The sequence below is a fragment of the Numida meleagris genome, chromosome 4, assembly GCF_002078875.1.
Source record: "Numida meleagris isolate 19003 breed g44 Domestic line chromosome 4, NumMel1.0, whole genome shotgun sequence".
In the NCBI taxonomy this organism is placed as follows: domain Eukaryota; kingdom Metazoa; phylum Chordata; class Aves; order Galliformes; family Numididae; genus Numida; species Numida meleagris.
The window spans coordinates 65306013-65323026 of NC_034412.1; the positions used below are offsets into that span (position 1 = coordinate 65306013).

Genomic DNA, 17014 nt, shown 5'->3' on the forward strand with positions numbered 1-17014 from the left:
GGCTGGACATTAGGAAATACTACTTTTCTGAAAGAGTGGCCAGACGCTGGAACAGGCTGCCCAGGGAGGTGGTTGAGTCGCCGTCCCTGGAGGTGTTCAAGAAACGTTTAGATATAGCGTTGAGAGACCTGGTTTAGTGGGGTTATGTTGGTGGTAGGTGGATGGTTGGACTGGGTGATCTTGTAGGTCTTTTCCAACCTAGCTAATTCTATGATTCTATGATTCTATGTATTTAGATGCCTATGGCTACAGGTTAGTTATCCCTGCCCCAGTGTCATTTTCAAGGAAATTCTGAAATCAAAATCTAGTAGTTGTCTGTTAGAAGCTGCAGCAAATTTTCTTAATATCTTTGACATTAAACAAGACCTTTTTCAATATTTCTTGTTATCTTAGTTCTTTAGTGGACTGACTTTTTCAAAGTTATAAATGACCTAGCTTAATTAGAAATAAAAGTAGTGCAAATTCTTTACTGGTACATATAGTTCTCTGCTGTTGAGTTACAGGAAAAAAGGAAAATTGTCATGTCCTCTGTCCAGTTCCAGGTAGCACTTCATTAATCAAAAGCAATGACATAAAAACCTCTGAACCTTTTTCTTGCTAAAACTCAATCTCAACAAACATGTTCTTGAGAATTCGAAGGTACAAGGAAGCTCTTGACATCCCTTGCAATTACTGGCTTTTCTAGTAATGGCAATGAAGTTTAGAAGAAAGAATCAAGCCCCTGTACTGTCCTGCTTTTATGGGGATTCATATTAATTTCTAGGTAAATTAGGAAAACAAATTTTCTGAGGGTCATCTGGCCAGTGATATTTTCAGGGACATTTCCTCTTTTCCATGAGTTTCATATATAAGTAATTTATTCCTTATGGGAAAAAGGTTTCAGGCTGGGCATTGAGACTAAGTGCCAGGCTACAAGGGCTGCTCTGAAAGTAATGCCTCTTATTTTATCATGTTGACCCATGACATCAGAGGTGAATAGTCTTAAATACCTGATCACTGTGCAACAATGATTACACATATTAACAATATTACAAAAAAAAAAAGAAATAAAGTACTTTCGATAAAAAATTCTAGTTTCATAAGTCCTGCAGTGTTATTTCTGTAGATATCATTGCATAGACAATTTAGAAAGTCAGTGTTGGCCTTCCTTCAAGAATTTTTTTTTTTTTTTAAGTTTGGCTGAGATAAGATTATATGTAAGAATTTGGCTGCATCAACCCTTTGTCATTCAATAATTTCTAAACAATAGAAAAATTACAGTAATCTAGGAAGTTAACTTACCACAGCAGCTGCGATGTTTTTTCTGTGTTTGGAAAGACCAGTTTATGGTGTTTATGCAGTTTTTCAGTAGTTTATTTTACCTGAAAATCATCAAGCATAGAGAAATGTTAGCCTTTTGAAAATAACTCATTTAAAATAGTATTTTATTCATTTACTTCACATGAACACTATTATCATTAGCACTAATGATCTAAAGTCAATTTTGGTTTCTGCATATCAAGTAAGTTCTACACTTTCTTTGAAAATAAAGAACACAAGTTATACTAACAAATCTGTAAATACTAAAACTCTTGTAAAATTAAACAACAATGGTTATTACAGAAACTCCAAAATTTAAGAAATATAACTTGCATTTTTTCATAGAGAACTTTTTATATTACAGTTGCAAAAGTAAACGCCTACTACAAGAATCGGGAAAACGTAAAAACACTGAATCATACAATCACCATGGTTGAAAAAGACCTCCAAGATCATCAAGTCCAACCATCTACCTACCACCACCATTTCCCCACTAAACCATGTCCTTTACTATAACATCTAAATGTTTCTTAACACCTCCAGGGACAGTGATTTGATCACCTGCCCAGGCAGCCCATTCCACTACCTAACCGCTCTTTTGGAGAAAGAATTTTTCCTAATATCTGGCCTGAACCTCTCTGGGCACAACTTGAGGCCATTGCCTCTAGTTCTGTTGCTGGTTACGTGGGTGAAGAGGCCAATCCCTGTCTAGCTATAACCACCCTTCAGGTAGTTTTAGAGAGCAATATGGTCAAGAAGTTCAAGAAAACATAGAGACCCCAAATTTCATTTTATCGTTGTAGCTTCACTCTTAAAACTATGTAATATTAAACTAAACATATAAAAAAAATAACTACTTTGAATTTTTGTGTAAAAATACAGAATACATTTATTGTACTTTATATTTTCAGAACAACCCTCAAAAATAGAAAGCAATAGCAAGAACTCTGGAAAACAATTTTTTTGCATAAAATTATCAAATTTTTCATCAGCCACTTAAATATTTCCTTTCAGTAGATGACAGCTTAGACAGAACCAGGTCATAACATGTTCTAAGACTCTAAGATATGTTAAGCTAGTGAAAAATACATTTCAAAGGCTTATCTGGAAGTAGAGATACAGAATCCGTAACAAAAAGTAAAGTAAGTAGACAATACAATAAAAATTTACATAGGAAAGCTGAAGAGCCTCAAAACTTGTGATTCCAAAAACAGCTGGTAAAAGGTCTGATTCACCACCACTTTATTTCTACTTCTTCTCTGGTATTTATATTACTTTCCCAAATCATAATTTGCTCTTCCAATTTTAAATGCATGGAAAGAAACTAAATTAAATGTCATTGTGATTCAAATATTGCCTGCTTTATATGACAAAAAAAATGTCAGAACTTGTTAGTTTTGCCTTTAAGCTCACTTCAACAAAAGTTATGTAAAACCTGTTACCCATTTGGAATAAAAAGTTACTATAATTTCCATCTCTCTCAAGCATTTATTTTGACTTCTTTACTTTCCTGGCCTTTACAGTAGGGCCAGGAGTATAAAAAAATCCTGCTTTTGTACATGAGGTAGACTTCAAAGAGTTGAAGATCTAAATGTCTTGTAACACACTTTTTTAAAACATATCATTTTAATACCATAGATCAAAATGTTACAGAACACAGGGCCTGAAAACAGTATACTTCTGTAAGTTTGCAACACTGTTTTCATTTTTATCCCTATATTGTAATAACGTTACTGATAATGGACCTTCAAAAGTCACTATAAAATTAGCTTACTCATACCTTGCATAGTATCCAAGATTGGGTGTGTAATGAAAACTAAGGGTGACACTGACATTACAGTGAGAACGTATTTGTGAATATTTCACTCTTAAGTGTAGGGCATTAATACTGGCAGATAAAGTAGCATAGCAACCCTGGCCACAGCAGGAAGTAGATGATTTTTAAGGTCCCTTCCAACCCAAGCTGTTCTATGATTCTGTGATTTGTTTAGATAGCACAAGCAACTGGCCCACAGAAACACAACTGCTAAATGTGTCAAGAAGAGTAAAAAGCGAGCTTCGAGAAAACCAGTTGCAGATGTCTGGAGTGACATATGAGCACTTAAGGATAAAAAACATGAAAGCACATTTTACAGAGATATTCTGCCTTTCCGCCCCTTGCCCTTGTATTCACATAATACTACTGAACTGGTGTGAGAAAAAAAACTTCCCAGCCAAGTCAAAATATAATTCACTACTCATGTATTGACTTAAGTAAAATCATACAAAGACGACATCTTTAGTATTTTATGTTTCTAGCTATAGAGGTTGTATTTTGGAGAAACAGCCTTACTTAGTGCTAGCGCTAAATGGCAAAAAAGAAGATATCCATCAACCGCAGAAGCTATTTATATTGCTTCTTCATTAGGTAGGAATCCTGTAAATAAAGTAAGCCAAATATACTATCATAAATTATTTTGCATAGATAAATATCTGTTTAGAATTCCTAGAAACCCAAAGTAATGTTGAGTAGAGAACCATATTTACACCCTTTAGCCAAAATTCAATATGTACATTTTCTCTAATACGTATTTTTCTTTCAAATTATTTTCTTTTCTACTATATTTTCAAATACAAGATTAATTACTAGTGTCCTAGAATACTAGTCTTACCAAAATTATGTTATGAGCCCTGAATGCCAGTATTTGGATTAGTTGCCAGCCTCTTGTTCTTTCTAGTCTGCAGTCTTGAGCAAATCAAAAAGCAGTTTAGCCAAATGGGATCTCTTTCATGCTTGATGTTTTGTGCGAGTACTTGAAAGCTATGTGTGGTTCATTATATGTGTCAGGAGTTGGTGTGATTGATTTCACAGGTAGAAATCTCTAACAAAGAGAAGGAAAAAATATGCCTTGACTGCCTACAGCAAATTCAGAAAATATAAACAACAAGCGCTTACATCAGTACAGTACTCTTTCTTTATTTATGAATGTATTTAGAAACTGTGATAACTACCAGGTTGAATCTTTCTGATCACCACAGGAGTGATCTTCAACTGTTTATTAACTGCAAGCATTAACACCACTTGTTTGTGTGGAATACTTAGTATGTATGTCCATAAATACAAAGCTACATTAATATGCAAAACATTATTTCAGTCAACCTCTGTATTTGTGGTATAGCTACTGGCATATCTTCAAAACCATATGTATACTATAAATGCTATGCCTTCGATTTGCAATCTACATCATTGCTGTTTCTACACATAATGCACATTGCATGCAATATTTCAGAAATCAAAGTATTTTTATACCTACATACTTACATACCACAAGTGAACTAGTAGACACCTTAGCACCTGATATTAATCCTTGGCATGGAGCACAATCCCTGGCCAACTGAAATTACTGTATTTAATGTAATCTAAGCTACACAAAAGTCCCACTAAAAGGTGTAGTTTTCCTAAGTCACATGACTTCTAAAATCTTTTTCAAAACACAACAACTAATATTCCTCCATGAAATCACTTTTCAATCAATCAGTGCAAACAAGTAAAACAATTTAGGCATGCTCACTTGGGCTTAGGTTTTCATTTTATTCAAACCTTTTTTTCCCCATGCATTTTATTTTCATAAAATAATTGTTTCTGAAGCATAATGCAGAGGTGGAGAATCTCTGAAGCTGCTAAAATATAGAAGCTACAAGCCATTCAAAACCTAGCTCCTATACAAGTATAATATAGTTCTATATAACAAGTACAACATGGATTACTTTGGAATTCAAAAATTAAAATCAACAATGCAAAAATCATACAGTAAATTTTGTCTGACTATTAACTGTGAGAAAATAAAAAGCTGCTTTGATGGACAGATAAACTAAACCAGAACTTTCAGAAGAGAAACTTCCTAAAAGTGTTTAAGAAAAGCCAGATGTGCTCATTCGTTTATAATTTCAAAATACATTAGTAAGAATAAAAACAGAAAGATGATTGAATTGATAAAAACAAAGTTAGTTTTTGTTCCAAAAACTAGGGCACCTTATGCTGCTAAAGATGAATACAGATAGGAGAAAAATAGGCCTTTGGAACAATATTAGGGGAAAAAAAAAAAAGGAGATGAGAAGCAGACTTTTCTTCAAAACTATATTGTAACATATGTGTATTGCCAGCTTCATATTTGCTGAGTATTTCCTGACTATTTTAAAAATCTTTTTTTTTTTTTTTTTTTTTTTACATTTGATCATAGTCATGAAAATTTTGCCTTGGATCACTAACAGCTGAAAGATATGTTTGCTTAGAGACTCATAACAAAAATATTAAAACTATTTAAACCCTTATGCATCTCAGAAAGGCAATAACTCAGCTACGATGAAGTCCAACACCTGACCTACTGCTCAGTGAAAGCTTCTTTTTAATATGAGACTGCACTCATTGTAAGACTATGTGCTATACATGTTACGCTGGTTTACACAATGAAAAAATGTTTTACTTATCTCTGCTACCATGCTTTCAGATCACACATCTATGCACTATACATTACCTAAGTTAAACCTATAATTACTGAAATGCTTGTGAAACCTCCTCCATGCATTGTACATAGAATATATCAACATTCAAAGTGGTTATTTACATAAGAATTTTCATATATATATACACACTATATATTAACAAGTATACAAACACAGATATTTGGGTCCATAATGGATGAAGAGACAGATGAGGCATTCTATGAACAGCTGGCAGAAGTTGCGCAATCACCAGCCCTTGTCCTCATAGGGGACTTCAACTTCCCTGATAAATGCCGGGAATACAACACGGCGCAGAAGAAGCAGTCTAGGAAGTTTCTAGAGTGCATGGAAGATAACTTCCTTCTGCAGCTGGTGAGAGAACCTACCAGGGGAGGTTGCCCTGCTAGACCTGCTGTTTACAAACAGGGAAGGTCTGGTGGGAGATGTGGAAGCTGGGGGCTGTCTTGGACATAGAGATCATGAAATAGTAGAGTTCTCAATTCTTGGTGGAACCAGTAGAGGGGACAGCAAAACTGCTACCTTGGACTTTCGGAGGGGAGACTTCGAACAGTTCAGGAGACTGATAGGGAGGACCCCTCGGATTCGGTCTTGGAGGGTAAAGGGGTCCAGGAAGGCTGGTCGCTCCTCAAGGAGAAAGTCCTGAAGGTGCAGGAACAGGCTGTCCCCCTGAGCCGCAAGATGAGCCGGCAGGGAAGGAGACCAGCGTGGATGAACATGGAGCTTTTCCTGAGGCTCCAGGAGAAAAACAGAATCTAACCCCTGTGGAAGAAGGGACAGGCAACTCGGGGAGAGTAAAAAGAGGTTGTTAGGATGTGCAGGGAGAAAATTGGAAAGGCAAAGGCCCAGCTCGAACTCAGCTTGGCTGCTGGGATAAAAGGGAACAAGAAACTCTTCTACAAATATATTAACAGTAAGAGGAGGACCAAGGAGAATCTCCGTTATTTACGGGATGTGGCAGGGAACGTGGCCACTGAGGACAATGAAAAGGCTGAGGTTCTCAATGTCTTCTTTACGTCAGTCTTTAAAAGTCAGGCCAGTTATTCTCAGAGTACTCTACTCTCTGACCTGGAAGTCTCAGATGGGGAGCGGAATAAACTCCCCACGATTCAGGAGGAAACAGTTAGAGACCTACTACTCCACCTGGATTGCCACAAGTCACAAGTCCACGGGGCCAGACGAGATCCATCCAAGAGTACTGAGGGAGCTGGTGGAGGAGATAGCCAAGCCACTTTCCATCATCTATCGGTGTTCCTGGTCAACTGGAGAGGTCCCAGAAGACTGGAGACTTGGCAATGTGACTCCCATCTACAAGAAGGGTCGTAAGGAGGATCCGAGGAACAGTTTTTTAGATATGCAGTTTTTTAGATATGACTTTAACGTTTAAAACATTTTTGTTATTAAAAAATATATACATTGAGGCCCTGGAGCATCTTCAGAGGAGGATGACAAAGCTGGTGAGGGGTCTGGAGCTCAGGCCTTATGAGGAGCGGCTGAGGGAGCTGGGATTGTTCAGTCTGGAGAAGAGGAGGCTCAGGGGAGACCTTATCACTCTCTATTAACTACCTGAAGGGAGGTTGTAGTGAGCTGGGGGTTGGCCTCTTCTCTCTTGTAACTAGCGACAGGACGAGGGGGAATGGCCTCAAGTTGTGCCAGGGGAAATTTAGACTGCACATTAGGAAATACTACTTTTCTGAAAGAGCGGTCAGGTGCTGGAATGGGCTGTCCAGGGAGGTGGTTGAGTGGTTCACCTAGAGGTGTTCAAGAAACATTTAGATATAGCGTTGAGAGACATGGTTTAGTGGGGTTATTGGTGGTAGGTGGATGGTTGGACTGGATGATCTTGTAGGTCTTTTCCAACCTAGCTGATTCTATGATTCTATAAATACTTCTACATTCTATATATTTACATATAGATCTCAAACATCAACAGACTAAAGCAAAAACAATAAGAGATTATTAAAAGCAGTCATAGAACGCTACAATTATTTCTTGACAATTATCTTACCTTTTTACTATTCAGGTTATTACAGTACTTAAGAATGAGGGAAGAAAAACATGGATGGCTTATTTTGAACAGTGAAATAAATGGATCACATGGAAATTTATTTCCCCTCTGTAACTGATTTCTGAAAATAACTTTTCATTTCATGTTGTCCTGGAAAAACACTCATGTCATAAAACTACCTATGTATTTGTGTCAAGCAAGAATTGCTTGATGTATGTTTCAACTTCAAGTTAAATTTAAAGTGAAGCCTTATGTATATTTCATTTCAATATATAAATGAACCAGATAATGTTGGTAAATGGAGTGTTGAGATCTCTCCAAGATCTTATTAAAAGGGTATTCCACAGCCATACTGCCTTTGCTACAGGCAATACAAATCATTGCACCACATTTAAATTTTCAATGTTACTAACTAAACTACTTGTGTATTTCAGTAATTACAAATATAACCACAAAAATACTGAAGTTCAAATTTGTGTTTTGACTCACTTATTAAAACACTTTACTGTAAAACTAAGGTTTAATAAGAAGTCCCTCAACTTCCTCACATTTGCTGCACAAAGTACTCCAGTGAAGTAGCATGGATTGGAGTGCAAACAGAAATATACCACATGATCCTATGTCAACTGAGACAATGAATTGATGATCATTCAAGATATATATCAAATACATAGGTTACATGAATCTATTTTGCTTTGGAGAAGACAAGGTCAGATCTAGGAGTTAACATGGAAATCCTGCAGAAGAGCACTGTTATGGTTTTGTTGTTGTTGTTAGAATATAAACGTAACAAAATAAACTAATACTAAGTCTCTATGTTTGAACATAAAGAGATAACTTTTCTAGCCATCTCCATTCTGTCTCATAATATGAATTCCTGTAATAACAAATGGTATTTCATTAGGTAATTCATTGAAAACTTGTGCAAAGCAGGTTGAATAATTTAATCCAAAACTATTCCATAATTAACAACTGAAGACTATCTTTCTGTCTTACATGCTGAAAAATCACTGGCACGTTCAGAGCTGGGCGTTGGTATTATCATCGCTATTTGAGTCTACAGTATTGAAAGCATAATCACATTTATAAGTACAGCAGACCATATATAAGTAAAATGAAAAGAAAATGTTCCTTGTTTAAAATATTAGGTACGGAACTTGCCTCAGTACAGCATTTGCATAAACTACTACAGCATTATATGCTTAATACTAAGAAAGCTCTTAGAACATACCACTCTAGTGCTTTTGGGTGAACTGTAACTAACGATTGATTCATAGTGCATTCTTTCCATCTTACAAAACTGAAAAGATTTTACATCTGCAAAACTTCTTTATACCACAACATAAATTGACTTTAACCCGATTTGACATGCATTCTGTGTTTAAAAAAAAAAGAAAGATACATATTTGTCCTAGCTAAAGAGGATAGAAAATCAGCTAATCAACTGTTGATCTGCATTAGCAAAATGAAAAACAGTGCCTTAAAACGATATACCTGATAGAATAAAAAAATTCCAAATCACAAGTCTCTGATAAATGCTATACAAACTGTGATTGTACATGCCAGCATCATTTTATGTAATAAAATTAATATTTAATCTAACACCTATGCACTCAGCTATTTTTTCTTTAGCTTGACCCTCTTGCACCAGTCCTGAATTTGAATAGCAGCAAAAGAATTATACGAGATGTACATACACATTCCTGCCAGCCTAGCCCAATTTCCATTCACATCTGTTAAAAAAATGTTAGAACTTACAACTGGCATTCAGAGCTATTTGCAGCAGTTCAGGAGAAAATTTATTTTGAAGAACTCTGAATAATATCTCATCTGGGAGTGCTTCCTTTATAGTCATAATGCACTTGTTACTTAAAATACTTAACATAGGTGGGAGCTGAAACATTTTAACTCTCTAAGTTAGACAGTCTCAGATTGATAATGCACATTAAGTTTTTCCACATCTTCTACAAACCTTAATGACCCATTAGGATCCTAGCTAGATGTGAGAAGTTTTCCAGAAATTGTACCATTTATTGTAAAATCACTTTATTTTCATTTAATCCTAAGGAAAACCAATCACTACTCTTTGTAGTGAACATTAATAAGCAACACTGACTCTCTCTGACAATATGCCTCACACGCAATATTCTCTCCCACAATGCAACTATGGCAATGAAGAAAAAGCAGTATCTTAATTACCAACTAAAGCTACTCACAAAACGGTGTCCAGTCTCTAAGATAAGAAAACTAACTTAGAAGGTTCTAGCAAAGAAAGACAATAAACATTTTTTCATCTTTTTAGAATTTCAAATGCTTACAAATTTTACTGCCAGTAAGATCTGAATGAGTGTGATCTCATCATTCTCAGGGGAAAAAATATTTCCATCAATTACTTTTTCTTAAGGTATATCCAAGTTCTGGAAGACAACGGAATTTGAAAATTCTTGCAGATAGTAGGATGCTTTAATATATGATAAATACAACGTTACAAATGAATTAGAAAATATTGGTTATAATAAAATACTTACATATCAAACATTTTACTGTATTTTAAAAATAGCAGCGTGCTACCTTTTAGGACCATGTATTTTTACTAAGAATTTACTTTGACTAATAAGATCTGATTATATTACAAGATTTTCTTAAAGTATAAAAAAAGTGTTTTATGCAGATTATTCACTCCAGTAGGCAAGAATTAATTTTGCTCTGAGCAACTCTGCTATAAAAAGATTTGCTTACAGTTAACGTTTTACAGATTTTAATCATTCTCATATTTTCCATCCTTTCACTCAACTGATATTACAATGTAATCAGTCTTACTGAGCCATTCATGTTGAAACAGAATACTTTATGTTATTAGTATCAGAATTTTCTAGTTTAGAATAGGTGGGAATATGTAACAGAAAAATTTAGGGCTAGTAAAGATTCTTACATAGTTAAATATCAGTTATAGATTTAATGAAAGTTCAGAAAGTGCTTTCATTCTGTGAGAGAAAAACATGAAAAAACTCTAAGATTTGCTTATGATATTTTAATGATCCAAACAACATTGAATTATAATCATTGACGGAATTACAAATTAGGCAGCTATAACTGCGCTTTTACTGGACTGATTTCTTTCTTACAGAAAGTGTCACAGTGTGGATGTATGAGAACATTGAACCATTCCAACAATTAATAATACATTTTTTAATAACAGAAAAATGTTTTGAATTGAAGTCATATCTAAAAAACTGCAAATGTCTACATACAGATTATTGAAGTAAATTCTTAATAATGTGACATATATTTGTAAGCATTTTGATTCATATTTTAATGAAGAAACAGGAAGATCTAAACTTCAAACAGTACTGATCACAAACTGGCTTACAAGTAATCTGCAATACCTTTATTTCCCCCCCAAGAAAATAAACACTTCAACAAAACAATGAACCAATACAGTAAAGACAAATATACATAAATACCTGTATCTTTAACATAAATAGCTCCAGCTACACATACAAAAATATTTAACAGCACAGTTGTCATTTTATCACAAAAAGAAATAGCTGAAAGCTGACATACCTTTTCCTTCCTTGTTGGATCTCTTCGAAAACAGGAAAGATTCAGATATTAGTACCATTTACATTTAACACAAAATAAATTTGTTTACTTCTAACTTTAATGGGGATTTTGTCAATATATGGAGCAGCAGGGAGAAAAAAGCTTATGATCAGTAGTGACCAAGTTCTAAAAGGAGGTATTTCTTGCAGTGAGGGGCCCAAAACTGCACACAGTACTCGAGGTGCAGCCTCACCAGAGCTGAGTACAAAGGGACAATTACCTCCCTACTCCTACTGGCAACACTATTTCTGATACAAGCCAGGATGCCATTGGCCCTCTTGGGGGGCAGTGTGCCCACCTGGGCACACTGCTGGCTCATGCTCAGCCGAGCATCAACCAATACCCCCAGGTCCATTTCCTCCATGCAGTCTTCCAGCCACTCTGCCCCAAGCCTGTAGCGTTGCCTGGGGTTGTTGCGGCCAAAGTGCATGACCCGGCACTTGGCCTTGTTGAACCTCATCCCATTGGCTTCAGCCCAGAGATCCAGCCTGTCCAGATCTCTCTGTAGGACCTCTCTACCCCCAGGCAGATCGACACTTCCTGCCAACTTGGTACCATCTGCAAACTTACTGAGGGTGTGCTCAATGACCTCATCCAGGTCATCAATAACGATATCAAAGAGGACAGGCCCTAGCACCAACCCCTGGGGAACACCACTCGTGACTGGTCGCCAGCTGGATTTAACTCCATTCACCACCACTTTCTGGGCCCGGCCCTCCAGCCAGTTCTTTACCCAGTAAAGAGTGTACTTGTCCAAGCCACGGGCTGCCAGATTCTCCAGGAGAATACCGTGGGAGATAGTATCAAAGCCTTTGCTGAAGTCTAGGTAGACCACATCAACAGCCTTTCCCTCATCCACCAGGCGGGTCACTAGATCATAGAAGTAGATCAGGTTGTTCAAGCCCTTCTCTAACCATATGGAAAGGAAAACGAAACCCAAAGGAAAATGATAAAGGCAAGGATGGAATGATTATATTCAAAGTATAAGCACATACAAATATCTGAAAATAACTCACCAGCCATTGAAATTAATACATTTTTCTTTTTTTTAAGGCAAGGAATTTACTGTGGTAACTAATACAACAAATACTACATCTGCTGATTTGACAAAATACCATCGGTTTTAAAAATCTCTCAAGGTATACTGGACATTATAAATATTCAAATATATAAATAAGTATTTTGTGAAAACTACTTTTCCCTACAGCATAAATACTTCCTACTGTGAAAACTATGTTCCACATTATGATGACATTCATTTACCATGTTGTTTGCTTGTACTTCTCTACCATTTTGCTGTCCTTTAAAGCATTTCCTCTCCAAAGGGATTGTTGCCAAAATGGATTACACTGATAGAATGAGAAATTGAACTTATGCATGTTTCTGCTCTAAGAACTGCCAGATATGACTTCTACAATACTTCCAGCCTTTAATATTTTCTATGCTATGAAATTTAAAGCAGCTCAAGACAGTGTCAATGCCACGTACTGCTGAACTGATGCTAAGAAGTTTATACATGCAAATGTAGACAAAAGAAAACTATGCTAAGCTCATTTCAAAAATTCTGTTGGAGCTCTGCTGACTGCAGAAGCATTTTTAAAGCTTTAATTGCTGTCAAATCAGTTGCCCCTAAGTATTAACAAATACACCAAAATAAAATCCTTATCCCAAAAAAACACTTGCACCATGTGAACTATTATTTTACATACACTGTGTCTATTTGTACTAGACAAAATAAGATTCACTGTGCACAGGATTAAGTTAAACTTCACAGTCATAAGCATTTTTTCCCACAGTGAAGCAAACCTAAGGAGGTTTATACTCTGAAGAAGCCAAGGTTCAAAATACCTTCAAACACACAATCACTTATCAGTGACCTTTCAAGATACTAAGTAATGGAACTTTTCCTACTGATCAAATAAGAATTGCATAAAGTATTCAGACACATGCAAGAAGCCTAAGTTCCAATTATTATTAAGTCACCACATCAAAACAATTTTTCAGGACCTTAAGAAGTGTACATTAAATGTCAAACTAAGTCCCTTGATAGTAAGAAAACTTCTCATGCTTCTCCAATACTAATGCAAGGATAGCCAGTGTTACACTAAAAAAATTTTTACCTCTAGAGCAGTAAGCGTGACAGTAGGAAACATGTCATGTAGGCCCAACTGAACACACCCACCCCACAATCACCAGATGACATAGTTTAACTATCTCTATTTAGATGGGAAGAAACTAAGCTGCACTTAGTGCAATACAGAAGTGTCTAAAGCAGATTAATACCAATTTCCTATCTCCCATATTCTGAAACAACACAAGGTCTGCCTATGATCTTCAGAGACTCACTCTAGCAGCTGGTGAGTACTAACCTGAAAATCTTAGAGAAAAATTGGTCAAAACCTCCCTCCCAAACCAGACCAAAGGTTTAGAAGACAAAAAATTTCTGCATTAATGTTACATCTCACAGATTTTTCTTGGTTTCCAATATTCCAGTCTACAAGATGCTTTGACACAGATTACGGCATAGTTGCAGATATCCTAGTCTTATTAGGATTTTGTATGCAATGAACAATTTCTTGAGAAATTACTGTTACATCAGTATTACCTCTTATCAATACTGCTCCCAACAAATAAATTTAATATCTAAAACAGTCAGCTAACTAGCATATTCTAATTAATATCATGCTAAAAATAGTTAATGATGCTAAATTACAGAAATCTTTCTAGAAGTGTCAAATTCATCAATCTGCATTTAAGCTATAAATATGAGGCATGAGAATGGTTTTGAAATAACATTGCTTCTTAAAGGTTCTACTTAAGAAAATTATTACCTTGCATTTATTTTTAATGTTTAATCAAGACACACAGCAAAGGATTCTAACTGATAGAAAACTGCACTGTTGTGTCTCTCTTCCATCAAGAGTTTTCATAAAGAAACTTCATCAGTCTCCACAGGGGTCTATACAAGTAACCAACAGAGTATGGCTTTAAAACTACATTAGCATAAGATTACTTCCTCCCCTTTAAGAGGTATTTTTATTAACCTGTAATTTTATGCCACTCTAAATGCCGTATTATACAGTGCTTTCCACAATAACAACTTGATGCCACACTAACACCAGTTTGGGACCAGCAATTGCTGAGTAAAATTTCTCATAAATTCCTCGAGTTTGCAAGCTCATTAGAGATAATAACATGCCTCCCACTTCCAGCAAATAAACAGCTGTCTCAGAAAGTCACCCACTATCAGCTGAAAGTTAAAAAGATAACCCAATGAAAAGATCGAGCAGCCATGCTAAATGATCTGCAAAGCAGCATTAATTTATCAGTAAACTCATATTTTTACTAACACTGATTATATTTTATTAATTCCTACAATGACATATTGAAAATGTAATAAAATGAGCTGATAAATACATAATTCCTCCTTTCTCAAGCCAAAAGGTGATTTATGAAATTTCATGTCACAAGAGATCATTTAGAAGCTTGCTTGAAAAAACATTTTTTTTTTTTTTTCTGAGTCTAATACATCAAAAAGAATTACAGTTTGAATCAAGAAAAGTTATAAGCCCGAACATGAATTCCACTTGATGATCCCATTAGGACAGAACAAATAGGACAAGGCCTGGACAGTTTGAGAAGTTGTCCAATCAAGACAAGTTGGTCCAGACACTGGTAGGAAATGTGATCTAGTCCACCAAACATCTTCAGAATACTATGCCACAAATCTAATGTATAAAGAAGGTAAACTGAAACAGACTGTACTTGCGCAGATTCTGATCATGTTTCTGTCAGTATAGCATTTAAACAGAAAATTACACAGATGTAAGAGAATTTCCTATTTACAGGAGAGGAAGTCTGAGTAAGATTAAAGTGCAATATATTAATTGAATCAATGAAATACATTATTAAAAAAAAAAATACCAACCACCGGAGAATATTTCTTCACAAAAAAAAAAAAAAAAAAAAGGAAATAAGCATGCTCTGAAAAACAGTACTCTCTGAAAGAACTTAATTTATTTCATCAGGTTAAACAGCAGCAAATACCATTCAAATGACATCTTTTTCAGAAGGTTCTAGGAGCATTACTTGTATAACTTGACAAGTACTAACATACAAGGTAACTAAAATTCATTATATAACCCACATTCAAATAAACACCTGTCTTGGTTTCAGCTGGGATGAACTGTTTCCTTCAGCGTCTGGTATGATACCATGTTTTGGTTCTAGGAGAAAAACAATGTTGATAACACACCGATGTTTATATTCGCTGCTAAACAGAGTTGTACAGAGCCAAGGCCATTCTCAGCAAAGGGCCCAAGAGCAGGAAGGGAACAGGATTAGGGCATCTGACTTAAACAGGCCAGCGGGATAGTCTGTCCTATATGACATCATGTGGAAGGAGTTTTGAAGGTGGTAGGAGTTCATCTCTCTCTCTTCCTCTGCTCACAGGCTAGCTTGGCGTCGGTCAGGGGGTGGTGAGCAATTGCTTGTGCATCACTTAGATATACATATTTTTTATAAATATTATCCCTTTCCTTTCTTCTATCTTAGTAAATAGTTTTATCTCAACTCATGTGTTCTACTTAGTGGTTTTTGTTTGTTTGTTTGTTTGTTTTTTCCCCCTCACCCCTGGGAATGAGAGGGAGTGAGCAAACAACTGCATGGTGCTGAGTGATTAGACAGGTTTAAATACAACACCATCACTGGAAAATGACGAGCATCTACTATTTAAGAGGTAATGAGTTATTAATGTATGTTTCTTAGTTTTAGTAACTATATTCGTTACAGTTTTACTGTTAAAATCCATGTACCTCAGACTCTTTCAGGCGTCATTACAAAGCATTTATTTTACCTTCAAATTTCCATATATAATTTTCAAATAATCACTGGATATAAGAGCAAAATGTAGCCTAAAAAGACACTGATTACTATTACTAATTCTACAGTGCACAAAAAAATGTTTCACAGATATCAACCATAATTAACAGAACTGTAGCAAACTGTATTTTGAAGTCAGTGTTAGCTGTTGTCAAATACAGATATCTTTAAAGAACACGCAATTTTTCTTTCTTCTTTAATGCTGAAAAGTAACTGCATTTGAATACACCATTATGAAACTCCTAACAATATTAACTGTTCCATCATTTTAAGACTGAATTATCATACACCATTTTCAAGTGCTAAATTTAAAATTGTTCATTTTGTCAACACATTAGGAAAACATAACAGTCAGTAAGCTTAATTAACATAGGGACATTTCAAAATTCATTTTCATTTCCACATATTCACATCAGAATGAAAGTGGCTCACGTAATTTTGGTCTACGTCAGGAAAGTTGAGTGTTGTTAAAAAAAAATAAATCATTTTTAATGAGGGAACAAAAGATGAGAGAGACAGAAAGGATGTGTGAAAGAATGGAAAGGGTGTAAGGCAAAAGAATAGAGGATGGTAGCAGTGAAAATGAACATAGCTAGATTTCAAGGAAATTTAGTACATTGTCTGCTTGTAGAGGGCCTAAAAAAATCTAAAAGCAGGAGAATAATGCTAAGAACTGAATCACCTTCATTTCAGGGGGAGAGCGGAGAGGGGAGAGGGGAGAGG

At 35.6% G+C, this 17014-nt stretch overlaps 1 long non-coding RNA gene across 1 annotated transcript in view; it reads right to left on the reverse strand.

Annotated features, from left to right (window-relative positions):
- Positions 1 to 17014, reverse strand: part of LOC110398361 — a 391001-nt gene that overhangs the window by 323063 nt on the left and 50924 nt on the right. Inside the window, exon 3 of the long non-coding RNA XR_002438341.1 lies at positions 1282 to 1361. This is a non-coding gene — a long non-coding RNA (uncharacterized LOC110398361). The remainder of the gene's footprint in view (positions 1 to 1281; positions 1362 to 17014) is intronic.